This window comes from Meles meles, chromosome 5, assembly GCF_922984935.1.
Source record: "Meles meles chromosome 5, mMelMel3.1 paternal haplotype, whole genome shotgun sequence".
NCBI lineage: Eukaryota > Metazoa > Chordata > Mammalia > Carnivora > Mustelidae > Meles > Meles meles.
This window is the reverse complement of record NC_060070.1, coordinates 29202378-29218203: the sequence shown is the minus strand read 5'-3', so window position 1 is coordinate 29218203 and position 15826 is coordinate 29202378. Positions and strand designations below refer to the sequence as shown.

Below are 15826 nucleotides of genomic sequence, written 5' to 3'. Positions count from 1 at the left end.
CTTGTTTCTTGAGAAAGGCTTGTACTGCTATATATTTTCCTCTCAGGGCTGCTTTTGCTGTGTCCTACAGATTTTGAACCGTTGTGTTTTCATCATAATTTGTTTCCATGAATTATTTCAATTCTTCTTTAATGTCCTGGTTGATCCATTCATTCTTTAGAAGGATGCTGTTTCGTCTCCATGTATTTGCATTCTTTCCAAATTTCCTCTTGTGATTGAGTTCTAGCTTCAGAGCATTGAAGTCTGACAATATGCAGGGAATGATCCCAATCTTTTGATACCAGTTGAGACCTGATTTAGGACCCAGAATGTGATCTATTCTGGAGAATGTTCCATGTGCACTAGAGAAAAATGTGTATTCTGTTGCTTTGGGATGAAATGTTCTGAATATATCTGTGATGTCCATCTGTTCCAGTGTGTCATTTCCTTGTTGATCTTTTGCTTGGATGATCTGTCCATTTCAGTGAGGGGAGTGTTAAAGTCCCCTACTATTATTGTATTATTATTGATGTGTTTCTTTGATTCTGTTATTAATTGGTTTATATAGTTGGCTGCTCCCATGTTAGGGGCATAGATATTTAATATTGTTATTAGATCTTCTTGTTGGACAGACCCTTTGAGTATGATATACTGTCCTTCCTCATATCTTATTATAGTCTTTGGCTTAAAAGACTTTTATTTCCTTGTTGATCTTTTGCTTGGATGATCTGTCCATTTCAGTGAGGGGAGTGTTAAAGTCCCCTACTATTACTGTATTATTATTGATGTGTTTCTTTGATTCTGTTATTAATTGGTTTATATAGTTAGCTGCTCCCATGTTAGGGGCATAGATATTTAATATTGTTATTAGATCTTCTTGTTGGACAGACCCTTTGAGTATGATATACTGTCCTTCCTCATATCTTATTATAGTCTTTGGCTTAAAATCTAATTGATTGGATATAAGGATTGCCACTCCAGCTTTCTTTTGATGCCCATTAGCATGGTAAATCATTTTCCACCCCCTCACTTTAAATCTGGAGGTGTCTTCTGGTCTAAAATGAGTTTTTTGTAGGCAACATATAGATGGGTCTTGTTTTTTTTATCCATTCTGATACCCTTTGTCTTTTGATTGGGGCATTTAGCCCATTAACATTCAGGGTAACTATTGAGAGGTATGAATTTAGTGCCATTGTATTGCCAGTAAGGTGACCATTACTGTATATTGTCTCTGTTCCTTTCTGATCCACTACTTTTAGGCTCTCTCTTTGCTTAGAGGACCCCTTTCAATATTTCCTGTAGAGCTGGTTTGGTGTTTGCAAATTCTTTCAGTTTTTGTTTGTCCTGGAAGCTTTTTATCTCTTCTTCTATTTTCAATGATAACCTAGCTGGATATAATATTCTTGGCTGCATGTTTTCCTCATTAATGCTCTGAATATAACATGCCAGCTCTTTATGGCCTGCCAGGTCTCTGTGGATCAGTCTGCTGCCAATCTAATATTTTTACCATTGTACATTACAGACTTCTTTTCTCGGGCTGCTTTCAGGATTTTCTCTTTGTCACTAAGACTTGGAAATTTTACTGTTAGGTGACGGGTGTGGGCACTATTCGTCTTGATTTTGAGGGGGGTTCTCTGCACCTCCTGGATTTTGATACTTTTTCCCTTTGCTATATTAGGGAAATTCTCTCCAATAATTCTCTCCAATATACCTTCTGCTCCCCTCTCTCTTACTTCTTCTTCTGGAATCCCAATTATTCTCATTTGTTTCATCTGATGGTGTCACTTATCTCTCAAATTCTCCCCTCGTTGTCCAATAGCTGTTTGTCCCTCTTTTGCTCAGATTCTTTATTCTCTGTCATTTGGTGTTCTATATCACTAATTCTTTCTTCTGCCTCATTTATCCTAGCAGTGAGAGCCTCTATTTTTGATTGCACTTCATTAATAGTTTTTTTATTTCAACTTGGTTAGACTTTAGTTCTTTTATTTCTCCAGAAAGGGCTTTTATCTCTCCAGAGAGTGTTTCTCTAATATCTTCCATGCCTTTTTTGAGCCCAGCTAGAACCTTGAGAATCGTCATTCTGAACTCTAGATCTGACATATTACCAATGTCTGTATTGTTTAGGTCCCTAGCCTTCGGTACTGCATCTTGTTCTTTTTTTTTGTTTTGTTTTGTGGTGAATTTTTCTGCCTTGTCATTTTGTCCAGATAAGAGTATATGAAGGAGAAAGTAAAATACTAAAAGTGTGGCAAAGACCCCAGAAAAATGCGCTTTACCCAAATCAGAAGTGGCCCCAAATCGTGGGGGGGATAAAGGGGATAAAAAGAGGTTCAGGAAAAAAAAAAGAAAAAATTAAAAAAAGAAAACAAATAAAGAAAAAATATAAAAAAGAAAAATATATATATACATATTAGATAAACTAATTAAAAATGTTAAAAAAAAAGAAAAGGGTAAAATTTTAAAAAAATTATCAGAAGAAGAAAAAAAATTGAAAAAAAAATTAAATTAACTGCAAGACTAAAGAATCATGGGGAGAAAGCCATGTGTTACATGCTTTGCTTTCTCCTCCTCTGGAATTCCGCTGCTCTCCTTGGTATTGAACCTGATCTCCTTGGTATGTGAACTTGGTCCTGGCTGGATTTCTTGTTGATCTTCTGGGGGAGGGACCTGTTGTAGTGATTCTCAAGTGTCTTTGCTCGAAGCAGAATTGCACTGCCCTTACTAGGGACTGGGGTAAGTAATCCGCTTGGGTTCTCTTTCAGAAGCTTTTGTTCCCTGAATGCTTTCCGTAGAGTTCCGGAGGAGGGCAATGAAAATGGCAGCTTCCCAGTCTCCGGCCCGGAGGAGCCGAGAGCTCGGGGCTCCACTCCTCAATGCGCCCTCAGAGAATAGCGCCCAATCGCTCCCTTCTCCCTGGCCTCTGGCCATGCTCCAAGCTCACCCAGCCTGTGACCGGTTCAAGGTAAACCCGAGCTGAGAGCTCACTCCTCAGCTCTGTCTCTGGAGCCAGCTTCCCAGTTCTAATATCCGGGAGCTCTGCGACACTCAGACACCCCTGATCCTTCTGTGACCCTGTGGGACCTGGGGCCATGCTGACCCCACGTGGACTTCACCCTGCTTTAGCCTCTGGAGTGATGTCCCTCAGTGGAACAGACTTTTTAAAAGTCCTGATTTAGGGGCGCCTGGGTGGCTCAGTGGGTTAAAGCCTCTGTCTTCAACTCAGGTCATGATTTCAGGTCCTGGGATTGAGCCCCACATTAGGCTCTCTGCTCAGTGAGGAGCCTGCCTCCCCCTCTCTCTCTGCCTGCCTCTCTGCCAACTTGTGATCTCTGTCTGTCAAATAAGTAAATAAAATCTTTAAAAAAAATAAAAAATAAGTAAAAGTCCTGATTTAGTGCTCCGTTGCTCTGCTGCTTGCTGGGAGCTGGCCCCTCCCCCCATGGTCTATCTTCCTGTCGCTTTGGAGTCACCTCTCCACCAGTCCTCCCTTTCAGAAAGTGGTTGATTTAGTGTTTCTAGAATTGCTCTTCTTCTTCTCTTTGATTTCCCATTGGATTTGTAGGTGTTTGCAATGTTTGGATAAGCTATCTAGCTGATCTCCTACTACCTGATGTAGTCTCAGCCTGCTACTTCTCTGCCATCTTGACTCCTCCCCTCCAGAGAATTGTTTTTATTTTCATTCTGTTTGTTGAAAATTACCAAGGATTGCTTTATTAAGCATATAGTCTATCTTTGGGAACAGTTCACGTGAACTTGAAAATACTTATTCTGTAATTTTGGGGTGAAATGTCTATAAGATTCTATGAAACAAAGAATGTTGATAGTGGTATATAACTTTACTTATTTTTTCTCCATTTTTTACAATCAAATAATGAGAGAAGCATGTTAGAATCTTCAACAAATACTGTGGATTTTTTTTTTAATTTCTCATTCTATGTGAGCATTTATTTTTGTATTTATTATGAAGCTCTATTACTAGCCAAACACACATGTATATTTGTGATTATCATCTACCTAATAAATTAACACTTTAGTATTATGAAATTTCCCTTTCTGTTTATGGCAATATTCCATTATTGAAAATCTATTTTATCTGATACTGATATAGTCACTTAGTTTTTATATATTCACAATTTGGTACAGTACAATTATTTTTCTCCTTTGACTGTCAATCTTTCTAGGTCTCTATTTTTAATATGTGTCTATATTTAACATGGATCTTGCTTTTTTATTCAATCTGACAATTTTACCTTTTAATTGGAGTCTTCATTCTCTGTTTTATGAAAAGTTGACATAACTGGATTTAGACCTACAATTTTGCTCTTTTTTATTTTTCTTGATAAATTTATTTTTGCATTTGGGTTTGATACAGATTTTAATTCATCATACAAACTATGCTAGCATTAACAATCGACTATTTTCTCCTCATCTCAGCAACAAGTCTGCTTGTGTCAAACCACTCCTCCTTCCCCTTGTACCCAGACCAGGCAATTATTACCAGACTCAAAAGTGACTGCAAGCTTTGATCCTCTACCAATGGTTCATCCATCTTTGGATGTTAATTTATTAGCCATCTGAAAATGTGTTAAGGAAACCTAACTCAAAATTGGAGTCAGGAAGCTATGAAAGGAAAGCTATCAAGCGCAAATCATTCTATGTAGCTCGCATAGTCCAGCAGGAATAAGGAAGATTTACTCTCTGGGCAACAGCAGGGTGTAAGTACCCAGCAAAAGCCCGCTGCCCTGGCCTGTAGCCAATGAGAGGCCACCATTTCAATCTCTTATTTTCTTCCAATTAATCTGTCTTTGAAACAATCATCTCAACTTCCTCCATTCCTCTATTAAAGGAAGCTCTCCTCTGTTCTCTGGGCTTGCCCATGGTTCACCATAATTGGCTTGTCCTGAATTGCAATTCTTCTACTATTCCTTAATAAACTTGATTTTGATGGCTGAATTGCTTACTTATTTTTTCTTAAAGTTTGACAGCGACATATAGCATATAACTTTTCAATAACTTTAAACAAATGCATTATTTCCAAGTGTATCTGGTACTTCTTTATTGCTACCAGAGTTATGGTCTTTTGTGACTTTGTACATTATAATTAGATATGGGTATATGATATGAGATATCTTCTCCAGCAATTTTTAAAGGAAAGTTATTGACTTATCAACAAATAAATAAAATATTTTGAGGAACCTCCAGGCTGTTTTCCAGAGTGGTTGCACCAGCTTGCATTCCCACCAACAGTGGAGGAGGGTTCCCCTTTCTCCACATCCTCGCCAGCATCTGCCATTTCCTGACTTGTTAATGTTAGCCATTCTGACTGGTGTGAGGTGATATCTCATTGTGGTTGAGGGAGACTGTTGTGAGCGGTCCTCCTAGAGCGAGTTGCGCAGGTGGCAGCAAAGGCTCCCTGTTCCTCGGTCGGAGAAAACTCGTGACTAAACCCCTGGGCTTGTAGAAGCTCTGTTGTTTGCCTTGAGATTATTTGTTGTTTGCCTTGAGATTGTTCTCCCATGTCATTCCGACCCATGCCATTCCAAAAGCGAATCTAATGGTTTGCTCTGCAGCTGCATTATCTATAATTATGACTAGCACATCCTGCACTTGAGACATGTCTCATCTGTGTGCAAATATGATGAGGTAATCGCTTATGAAACAGAGAATATAAGACTATGTACTTAATAAGAACTTTGTCACTTGCGCCAACCAGGCTGGTGTCCCTCGCGTGCCTCTCGCATTCCCCTACCTCCTGGGACTCCCCCTCCTTCTCCACTCCTCTCTCCCTTTCTTTTCCTTGGCCAGTTGTCGTGCGGGCACGACAGGAGACAAACCATAAATGACTCTTAATCTCACAAAACAAACTGGGGGTTGCTGGGGGGAGGTGGGATTGGGAGAGGGGGAGGGGGCTATGGACATTGGGGAGGGTATGTGCTATCGTGAGTGCTGTGAAGTGTGTAAACCTGGCGATTCACAGACCTGTACCCCTGGGGATAAAAATACATTATATGTTTATTAAAAAAAAAAATTTGGAAGGGGAGGCGAACCATAAGAGCCTATGGACTCTGAAAAACAACCTGAGGGTTTTGAAGGGTCAGGGGTGGGAGGTTGGGGGAACAGGTGGTGAGTAATAGGGAGGGCACGTATTACATGGAGCACTGGGTGTTGTGCAAAAACAATGAATACTGTTACGCTGAAAAAATAAATAAAATGGTGAAAAAATAAATAAATAAAACAAGTAAATAACAAATAAAATAAAACAGGATTTATAGTCATACAGTCCTGGGCTTGTTTCTTAGTTTCTTCATTTTCTACCTGTGACATGGAGAAGTTACTTAATTTTCAGAGCCTTAATTAGTACATTCATAAATCCTATTTCTTACAACAACCACATATAATTATGAAGATTAAATAAGATCTTATATGTAAGTTACTCATTTCCTAGACAATGATGGAAATTCAACAAATATTGAACTTCTGTACATATATAAATTTGGATAATTTCTGCATATGTTTATTCATAAAATAGATACAAAAATGTTACATTTTCTAAAATTTAAAATTATTTAAGGCCCTGTACCACTATGTCGCGCATGCCCCCAATTATGGTGGGAGTAGGACTCTGCTCAGCCTTCCTACCTACCTCCTCCACAGCTTCTTTAAGGCAACTACACCCACACCCATGCCCATAGTTGTTCATATCCATGTGTCTTCCCATACTTTATCAGTTGTCAGTGGCCAAGCTAAAGAAGCAATTCCACAAAGCCACTCAGAAAGTGGATGAAAAGAAGGATCCAAGCTAGATGATGACTTCAAAGAGGTAGAGAGGAAAGTAGAAGTCACCATCAAGACTGTGATGGAAATAATTACCAAACAATTGAGTAACTTCAAGCCAACCCAGCTTCCAGAGCTAAACTCAGTATGATCCACATCATGTCAAAAATCTGCAGCCAGGAGGAGCCAGGATATCCTCAGGTAGAAGGTCTGCTGGCAGAGGTAATGCTCATGTTTGGAGGAGCGTTTAGAGATGATTGTAACTTTGGCCCAGCACTTGGTAAGGTGGGAGAAGCCATTTAAGAACTCTTGGAGGTTTAAGACTCTTTGGACATGGAAGTGAAGTGGAACTTCACTGACCTCCTTCAGAACCTTTATGACAGAATGCTGAAGGAAATTCATCTACAGAAGTTGGAGTTTGAAGCCTGGACTTTGGTTATAAGAAGAAACAACAAGGCAAGATTCCCAATGAAGAGCTCTGTGAGGATTTGAAGAAATTTGATGAGTCTCAAGAAGTTGCTGAGTCAAGCATGTTCAGCATGTGAGCCAGCTCTCTGCACTCTTCCAAGACCAGCTGAAGTACCATAAGTGGACAGATCCTGCAGCAAGTTATGCCCAGACTGGAAGAAAGAAAGAAGAAAGAAAGAAGAAGGAAGAAAGAAAAAGACAAGCTTCATCTTAGCCTACAGGGGAATATCAGCCTAAATCACAAATGAGCCAGGTTTCCAACTGGAGACAGCACTCAACCCAGTGAAAACTTCTCCCACAGGGACACTCCCAGGTGCCCCAGAGGGTCAGCCCTGCTGCTGAGTTCTGTACAACTTTGGACCAGCAAATGAAGGGGAATTGGATTTTAAAGAGGGTAATATCATCATGCTCACTAACAAAACTGATGAGCACTGGTACAGGGGAATGCTTCATGGCCAGTCAGGCTTCTACCCCATCAACTATGTAGAGACTCTGGTCACCTTGCCCCATTAAGATGTTAAGTTGGCAGGCTCACTTCCACTATATCTTGATATGGATATTTAAATTTAACTGCTGCTTTGATAATGCTGCTTACAACACATCCCAGGTATGGGCTGCAGTGGTCCAAGTTATCAAGCTCCACCCTTCTTTGATTAACTTGTATGATCCTGCAAGAGCCATGGTGATGGGTGATATCTTCTTAGCCTGGTGATCATGGCACATACTTTTTAAAATACCATCTGAGATCAGCCAGTAGTCATTGAAATCTGTTTACATGGTTCTCAGGAGGCTGTAGCTTCCTAAAAGATGACCATAAGCTACATCACAGAAACACCATCCTAGTGAAGATATTATTTGTCACCCAGGGGCCATCTCAAGGTCTCAGTCTCTCCATTTAAATAGAAGAATGTTCTTCCTTCCCCATTTTCTTCTCCCAAATAGGTACATCACAGAATTATGGAAGAAATCCTCCCTTACCAGCAAATTGTCTTTGGATCTGAATTAATTGGTCCCATATTGCTGTCTGTAGAAAAGCATCGAATGTGTGTTCAAAACCTTCTCTGAAAATGGTCATCTTTGTTTCTCTCAATTGTGCCTACTCCAGAGGGAAAGCCAGTTTTCTTCCCTCCCTGCCAATAAAGCCAGAGGAGACTTCTGTTTATTTCTTTTTTGTCCTAAAAATCTAAGTATCCAGGTTAATTATCTTTAAATTAACTCAAAAAGAAAATTCCCTGTAATTATTTTTATATTTTTGGTACTTCGTTGAAATAAAGTCTTATCCTTACTGTTAAATATGCCTTTACTTCATCTGTCTCTCTACTTTTCCCCTAGTCTCTATTGGAAATAACATATTATCATTTTCTGATCATAAAATATTTCAACCCCTAACTCAAACCTATTATGATACATTGAAAATATTTTTCTTTAATAGCTGAAATACAATATTATATTAATTTTTAAACAAGAAAATTAATAAAGAGTTATGTTTAAGAAAACAAAACAACAATTAACATTTGTAACAGGGAAGTCAGTTAATACACACATAAATATGGCTTAGGATATATTTCCTTAGGAAGGTAGACCTATGTATACTTAAAATCTGAATTTGCCTAATTAAAGATATTAGTGGAACAAGTAATTGAACATTTGAACTTTACACGTCTTCATTTCAGAATAGATACATGGTTATAATGAAAACTCCTGTTCACCACTAGTCTTCAAACAGAAGTATAAAAACAATTGAAACTAGGAACTACATTTTTTTCTATGTCTGTCAATTCAACATATATGCATGTATGTGTTTTCATGTAGACAGGAACAGACAAAACCACAGTCACATGCAAAGTATACATTTAAGAGCTTTAAGGCACCAGAGTAATAGCAAAGATAGGAACACTTGGTTTGAAGTACATAGTTCAGATATGTCTCTTAGACTATTTTATTTATTTATTTATTTATTTATTTATTAAAGATTTTATTTATTTATTTGACAGAGAGAGAGATCACAAGTAGGCAGAAAGGCAGGCAGAGAGAGAGGAGGAAGCAGGCTCCCTGCAGAGCAGAGAGCCCGATGTGGGGCTCGATCCCAGGACCCTGAGATCATGACCTGAGTTGAAGGCAGCAGCTTAATCCACTGAGCCACCCAGGCCCCCCTAGGCTCTTTGACTATTTTAGAAGGTCATTCTAATGCAGAATTGTCTAAAAACACATAATATTAAATAATAATAAGCAAACATTGCAAAATGAAAATATTTACTAATGCTTAATGATGCATATATTTGCATATGAATCTAGTAAATTACTGTAGTTATGTATTTATTTTTTTTTAAAGATTTTATTTATTTATTTGACAGAGAGAGAGATTACAAGTAGGCAGAGAGGCAGACAGAGAGAGAGGAGGAAGCAGGCTCCCTGCGGAGCAGAGAGCCCGATGCGGGGCTCGATCCCAGGACCCTGAGATCATGACCTGAGCCGAAGGCAGCGGCTTAATCCACTGAGCCACCCAGGTGCCCCTGTAGTTGTGTATTTATAAATAGCATGTGTGATTGGGTTAAGAAGTCTTTCTTCCAGCTAATGTGCTCATGACACCATTTGCCAAATTCTGGCAACTCCACTCTGCATGTGGGATCAGCAATTGTACTTGGAAGGAATGCACAATAATTGATTTTTTCTAAAACTGTGATTATAGAGAACACACACTTTTTAATAACTTTTGCTTGTTTGTAGTAACTTTAAGCATGTGAGGCATGATACTCTTCCACTACTCTCACCACCTAGAAGCAACATGTTTCACAGCCATTGCAGACAAGTGAAATCAGAGATTTCCTTCATTCTTTTAATTAACTAATTAATTTGTCAGGGAGAGAGAGAGAGCAGAAGCAGGAGGAGTGGCAGGCAGAGGGAGAAGCAGATTCCCCGCTGAGCAAGGGGACCAATGCGGGACTGGATTCCAAATCATGACCCTAGCTGAAGGCAGACGCTTAACCAACTGAGCCACCCAGGTGTCCCAATTTCCTTCATTTTTTTTTTTAAAGATTTTATTTATTTAACACAGAGAGAAATCACAAGTAGGCAGAGAGGTAGGCAGAGAGAGAGTGGGGGAAGCAGGATCCCCGCTGAGCAGAGAACCTGATGTGGGGCTCAATGCGGGGCTTGATCCCAGAACCCTGAGATCATGACCTCAGCGAAAGGCAGAGGTTTAACCCACTGAGCCACCCAGATGTCCCCAATTTCCTTCATTCTGATTAAAATTCCCTTTTTCTTAGTTCCCATCCTTCTACTGTTTCCTTCCAGATCCATTTTATTTTGCTTGTGCCTAATCTTAGTGACAGTGTTTTGATTATTCTCTATTTACATCTATAACTTTTAGAGTTTGGTCCTTAAAGTGCAGATTTTATGTCTTAAGTAAAACTTAAGTAAAAACTTAAGTTAAACTTAAGTAATCGTGTTTCTAATGATACATTTTTTTAATTTTTCAATTTTTAAGCTTATGTATTTTGCACATCTTTGAAAGAACAGCTTCAAGAGATTTGTTTCAAAGTCAACAAGCACTTGACGTGCTTATGATGGAGGGTAGTATTTTACGTGTAATATTCCATTTGGTCTTCACAAATTCTATGACAAAAGTATTGATAATCATGTTTCTCATATTAGATGTGAACATACTGCCCTGAAATTTTTTTTTTCTTTAAGCTTTTATTTTGACAGAGAGAGATCACAAGTAGGCAGAGAGGCAGGCAGAGAGAGAGGGGGAAGCAGGTTTCCTGCTGAGCAGAGAGCCTGATGCGGGGCTCGATCCCAGGACCCTGGGACCATGACCTGAGCCGAAGGCAGAGGCTTTAACCCACTGAGCCACCCAGGCGCCCCTCTGCCCTGAAATTTTTATTCCATCTGAAAATCTGTGAGTACTCACTACTGTGCTGTTGTGTATTTATGTGGCTTAATGATTACACAGCAGGGTTCCTAAATTAACCATTGTACAAAAGAAGCTACTGCATTACTAAAATGCTTCTTTCTAGATATTTTGCTAAATAGTTCTTGCAACAAATTATTCTACTGCAAATGAGTTGTCTAGCCTGAGATTATTTTAATTCTTAATACCAGCACTGTCCTGACACACTATGTATTACAAGTTCCTACTGTCTCCTTCAGTTATTGCTTTGCTAGGTTTTCTTGTTTAATTATGATATGCTCATCACATGTAAAAGTAGTTTCCTCTAACATGTATGCATATACATTTGCACACATGAAAGGACATGTGTGCATTTGCACAACTGCAAAGACATGTGTGTGTTGGACACATACACATACTACTTGTTCTTTGTTCAAAAGATCTGGATATAATGAAATGTGTTAGGAAATATCCAGTCTACTTTGGATAACACCTGGCAGGTATTTGAAAGTACATATAATTGGGCTCAAATTGGTTTGGGTTTGTAAAAGTAAACCCTAGTGCAGAGACAGGTTGATAAATACTACAATAAAACTTAAGTCAACACTTCGTTTAAAATGGAACATACTCTATAAAATTGGAGCTTATAAACTGCAGAGATATTATAAACAATATTCCAGATTTCCGGCCAACTAAAATTTCACTGACATCTTGTAGGTGGAAAAAAAGTAAATAATCTCTACAAATCTTACTGACTTCAAATCAGAGAAACAGCATCATTTATTAAAATGCTGGGAAGTTGATAATGATGATGATGATAAGCAAAATGGATAATAGTGTCTGGGATTTTGGAGGCCTTCCACCTACACTTCCTGTATGTATAAAGAGAAAAGCAAGCATCTGGCATACCAGATGGTCTATATTTGTGATGCCCAAGGAAAAAAAAGAATATGGAAGACAGAAAGACATGTTCCTACTGATACTAATAGTTTGGTATTCAAATTATGCTATGAGCATTTTTTTCTCTATAGGAGATTAATGTTACTATGCATCAAAAATAAATTTTAAGAATGAACTCTTAAGGCAAGAAGCAGACTGAATTTAAATGTATTTTTCTTTGAGAAAACTGAATTCCCTAATTATCTGAGGAGTTTTACTAACTCTAACAGTATTGTTTTTCCCAACTTTTGGCCAACCATAGCTCAGCAAGGAATGGCCCCTCATAGTCTTCACTCTGCTTGTATTTCCTCCTGATTCAGAACATGAGAGGTTGACCACCCATTATTTCCTGGTGTATTTTAATGTCTCTCTAAGGAAGGATTGTCTGACAAAATATATAAGGTACTGTGTGCTCCAGTATGTATTTGGGACAGGGCATCTCTTAATGGGAGCCCTGTAGTTTAGCACCCCCTTGCAGAGCATAGGACTTCCCTAAGTATTTTCTCTCATAATGGGATGCTGGAACACCAACCACTTATGCCATTCAAGCACAAAAGGGATTTTAGATCCTTTTAAACCTTTGATGAGAAGAAACTGAAGAGAAAATTGACTGAATCTAGAGAATCCAATGCTAGACTTGGTGTGGTATTTAAACCCAAATAACTGACATTTTGGAGTAAACATAAGTATCAGATTATTGTGTGATTATTTGGTTGAGGTAATATGGCTAGATCCTATGAGTGATGGTGTTTTTCTCCAGAAAAAAAAAAAAATCAGTGTCAACACTCAACCATTCACAGAAGTACGTGGTCAAGACTAAGGCAAAAATAGGGGATCAAGGGATAGGTTTAGTGTTGGGGTAGTTTGGGCTAACTCCCCAGCATAGAAAATCTAGGGTATTTTCAGATTAGGTGGCTAAACTTTCCTTAGTTATATGGAATCAAGCCCTGACTGGAGAAATGAACTGGTCTTTAAAGAACCCCTAAAGAAATAGTAATTATCTGTTACTTACTACATTATTCTTTCCATCTGTTCCTTTGAGTTTTGAAAATACTTTTAACCCAGTGTGTACTATGTTGTGGCGAACTAAGAGGTGCCTGTTCTCCATTTGGGACTAAGTGAAATCTTGCTCATTGTTTTTCATCTTCTACCTTAATGGATTTGCTGTGGTTTATTTATAAGGGTCTTTGCTCAAATATTTTCCCCAGATGAGCTGCTTGGATCAGATATTCTCTGTCTCTGTGATGATCTCATTTATCTTCCATTCACCCTGATAGAAGAATGATAGCTTGGCTAGATGTAGGATTCTAGGATTGCAGTCATTTTTTCTCAGTAATGTGTAGATTCTCCTATATTTTCATCTAGCTTTTAGAATTGAAGATGAGAAATACAATGATATCTTTTTTTTCTCGTTGTACAAGTTTTCTTCTGCCATAAGTCTTACAAGTTTTTTTCCTCTTAAGAATAACAAATTTTAAGCAGACTATGCTTAAGTAAGTATTCCTTCTTAAAAATACATCTTATTACTATACAAACTCCTTAATTCTTCAAGCACAGATCTGCCCTCTACTCAGGGATATTTCTTTCTAGTAGTTTCTGATTTCCTTCCACATTTCTTAACTTCTCTCTCTCTATATCTTTTTTTTTAACAGTTTTTACAAGTGAGTGCCCTTAGATTTATTGGCCACATCACTATCACTTTTCTCATAATTCCCTTTTTTTCTTTTTTTCTCTTCTTTTTTGAGATCATTTTGAAATTTCCTTTCATATAATTACCAGTGTATATGTTTCTTTTTGGTTAAATTACTGGTTTTTTGCTGTTTTTAGTTTGAACATATGTTCTTAACTTTCAGGACATACTTTTTCCTTTCTATACATCTTCATAAATGATACTACATGTACTTAATCTTTTTTATCCAACAATTCTGTTTCACTGGTTTTGCATTTCAAAATTTATTTGATCTCTCTAGCCATTATTGATCACTTTTAGCTTAATTGAGTCAACACATAGTGCTTGGACATTCTTAAGATTGGGTTTATTGTAGATGGTGAGAGGAGAAAATGATTTCTCCTCCTACGATGGGTCGTGGTGTGGGGAAAAAAAAGGGGGAGGTGCTTTGGGCTCCTGTAAAGGCTTCTTTTGTGCAGCAAGAGAAAAGTCAACCAAAACTATTTATTCAAGCTTTATTTAAAATGTAATATGGAAAAGGTCAAGATGAGTGTTACAGGAAACCAGTTGCCTAAAGTATTAATGGGATAGATTGGAGAAAGTCAAAGTTGAGTGTTGCCCTGAGAATTGTCCAGTATTCAATTTATTAAAAGTATGAGAAAATTAAGATTGTGTTAACTGTGGTAAGGATACATAAACAGTAAAACTTGCTAAGAGTTTGGACTTAATTAAAGGGGGAAGGAAGATAGAGTTGAGGCTAAAGTCTTCTGTGCATCAGTAAAAATGTTTCATTTCCTAAGAATATTTCACACTTGTATTCCTGCACAATTGCAGCATTAAGACAGGGAAGATGGGGGCCAAACATTCAGCACTATTGTGCCTTTTGGGTTTAGGGATTAGAGAACCCTTATTACCAACTATTCCAAAGCCTCCTGTTTTTACTACTGGATTTGAAGGCTTTCTTCAGTGAATATCTCAGGAATATTCTTAAGCATGAAGGGAACCCCTATCAGTTCTCTCTACAGAGATCTCAATGGAATCTTTATTCATATTAATTTTCCTGGGTTAAAATTGGCAAGTGTTTTAAAGATAGGTATATGAGGAAGGAAGGCTCATATTCCATTCACATGTTTCCAGATTTCACTGTTTTGTTTTTTGTTCCTTATCTGATAAGAAATTTGGTGATTTCTTGTAAATGTTTCCTTTTTGTTCATACGTACAATTTAAAGGACCTGGAAATGCATTAGCAAGTTGGTATCTCATATGCCAAAATGTTTGACTACATAAGTAATTTAGAGATTAATAGTGATAACACATTAACTATTTGGAACTGAGGGAGAAATATGGTCATGTCATAAATCATATCTTTCATTAAACAATCCTATGAGCTTCTTTGCCTTGTGAAAAATATGTGTATTCATTCCAATGGAGTGCATTACTTAAGAATTAAAGATGGTAATTTTCACCATGGTGTCAAATGTCCCAAAGATAAACAGTTAAATTTAAGTCATGGAGCAAGGAAAAGTGAAGACAAATAAAATAAAACAAAATAAAAATAGAATCATTTACTTATTTGTACTAAATATGGTTAGCATTTAGTTTTTGACTTTTTATTTTGTCACATTAATGTAAAGTTTTAATGAAATGCAGAGCTTCTAACATGATGGATTTATTCTTTCTATAAGTGCATGTCCAAAAGCTTTTAAAATTTAAATGATTTTTCATGAGAACACATACACTGTTTTACCTACACAAAAGAAAGAGATAAATATTCACCAGACTATAAATGGTTACAATGAATCACTTTAAAGAGTCACAGACTATAACAAGGTTTTGTCCTTGACTTGACAATTGTTGCTCATTTTATATTGTCAGTAAATACATTGTAATTATGGAGTGATGCAAGATTAAACATTTAAGACATAGTAATTTTTAAAAATAACTGAGTGTCAGCCTATTGTTTTAGTTATTTAAGTTTACATACATATTTTAATAGAATTAGATCATACAATTAGCATTGTTTAGCTACTTCAGTAATAAAACATTTTATCATGCTATACTAAGCCTAACATACTTCTGAGGAATACAACTGACCTTTGATCAAT

General features: G+C 37.5%; 1 pseudogene; it reads left to right on the top strand.

Annotated features, from left to right (window-relative positions):
* Window positions 1-6563: 6563 nt before the first annotated feature.
* Window positions 6564-7734, top strand: LOC123942109 (annotated as a pseudogene).
* The last annotated feature ends 8092 nt before the right edge of the window (window positions 7735-15826 follow it).